The sequence below is a fragment of the Apaloderma vittatum genome, unplaced genomic scaffold, assembly GCF_000703405.1.
Source record: "Apaloderma vittatum isolate BGI_N311 unplaced genomic scaffold, ASM70340v1 scaffold11082, whole genome shotgun sequence".
Lineage (NCBI taxonomy): Eukaryota > Metazoa > Chordata > Aves > Trogoniformes > Trogonidae > Apaloderma > Apaloderma vittatum.
The window spans coordinates 42,921-45,066 of NW_009703102.1; positions in this window are offsets into that span (position 1 = coordinate 42,921).

A 2,146-nucleotide genomic window follows, 5' to 3' on the forward strand; every position below is an offset into this window, starting at 1 on the left:
TTACAGACCTTCTTTAAGAATCTTTTTTCCTTGTGACTAGAAAGTTTACATTTCTTGGGACTGGGAAATAAGGCAACACTTCTGACTTTTTGATACTTATTTTGTACAATGTCAAATGTTACTTATACAAAAGTGTTCCTATTATGTAGCATATGCGTGCCAGCCAAGTATAGTACCCTGGTGCATGGCGCTGTATGTGACTAACAGATCTTGTATTGAAAGACTGTAAGCAGACAATGTAGACAAAGGGTTGTGGACCATAGAAACTCGTACAGAAACAGTGTATTTATCTACCTTTCTTCTCCCTCATTTATGAGAAGGCAAAAAATTCCACTCTCTGTGCCTGTGTTAGCTCTCTGCTACGATGCCTATGCAATGAGGGAGCAGCTTAGCAGTAGAAACAGTTTTAAAAATCCTTTTTTTATGAGGTGTCACAAAGGGCCTTTCCTCTGAAGCACTCATGCTTGTGCAAAAGGACTCTAAGACTCAAAAGTCCTCCTGTTTGTTTGTGTGGAAACTTATGTGCATATCTGTATATAAACGTATTTCAGGAAGATAGTGTTGTAGGTCTGTGCTAGTGATTGCAGGTTTTTTTCCCATTTTCCAGCTGCTTTGCCTTACCATTTAATTTGATTCCACTTTCAAGTCCTTTGAGTGTGTCTTACTCTTTGACTAGACAATTTCAACTTAAAAGACTTTTTACCTCAGTCGGTATTTGGAGGAAATATTTTGCATTAGTATTCATGGGGAAAGCGGTATGTTCTTTTCCTGAAGTCTGCTAATACACCTTAAATCCTAGAAAAAAATAAAATGCTTCTTTTAGTTTTCAGTCCAAACTAGCAGATCAGATTAATAGCCATGGAGCTCTATTAGTCAGCTGATTAGGTGCAAACACTACATATTTCCTTTTCTTGCTAGTATCTAACTTCCAGTTAGAAAACTCAGATTCAAAAAATACCTTTTTAAAGATAAAATTAGTTGTCTAATTGAAAACAGTGAGCCTCTCCTTGCAGTACAATGCAATATGATGCAATAACTCCTCAGTTTTCACTGAACTGGGAAGCAGTTACCTCATCAGTGCAGCTTCACGCCTGACAGTTCTTCTTCTGAAACCAAAGGTAGAATTCCCTTATGACCTTGGAGTTGTTATTGCCTATCTATTGTCTATCTATTGCCTATAACTGTACTCTGAAAAAAGGGTTCATCTGCCTATACCTTGCTTGTGTCTAAATTCCTCAGTCTGATTTACAGGGTTATCAAGTAGGAAAATCTTAACTTTTCCAAAACTCTGTCTGAAGCTCCAGCTAGGAATAGGATTTAAGCACCTTCTTACAAAATCATATTTTATCATAAATCAGCAAAGTATCTGGGCAAAATTGTCCCATCTCATGATGATACAGATATTTATTCTTATTTCCCTTGTGGTCCATAGCAATTCTGTTCTTAGAACAAATGAAATCCATGATACAGAAGCATGTTATACAGACAAGAAATCAGCAGCATGAAAATTTCCCCTGCCTAAACAGGGCAGAAAATGATGATTCTTAGTACCGTGAATATTTTTGTTAAAAATAATAATTCATTATGTGAATTTTTTCCTCTGTAAGTTACCACCTTCTAGTTACACCTTCTCACAATATAAACATGGTTTTGATTTGCTGCAGTAAGTTCTTCCATAGATCTTATCAGCATTTCTTACTGATAGCAAGTACACAGATATTTTCCTAAAGTTTTATTTTGAACGTAAGCAATAGGTCTAACGTGAATATGAATCTTATTTGCAATTATAAGACAAAAGAGTCTTCGAGTCCCTCAAGTGGTGACTCGTGAGAATTGCAGCGGAATATGAAACGCTGCTTCCAAGTCCCAAACGAACACAAGCTTTTGCAAAGAAGAAAATACTTTGAATGTAAGGACTGACCAGAAACTCAGATAGTTTAAAATCATGGCTCTTCGCTACGGAAAGTATTTTCTATCTCTTTTAAATACTGTTGTAGTTAGACTTTTACTCTGTGAAGTTATTTGGTCCTCCTTTGGAGACTGTATTGTGATCTCAGAAGTAACTGTCTGGTTTTATTTACTAGTGGTATCATGTTATGGTCCAAAATTTTAAATGGAAGCACCTAGGTTTATCTATACAGTTAAG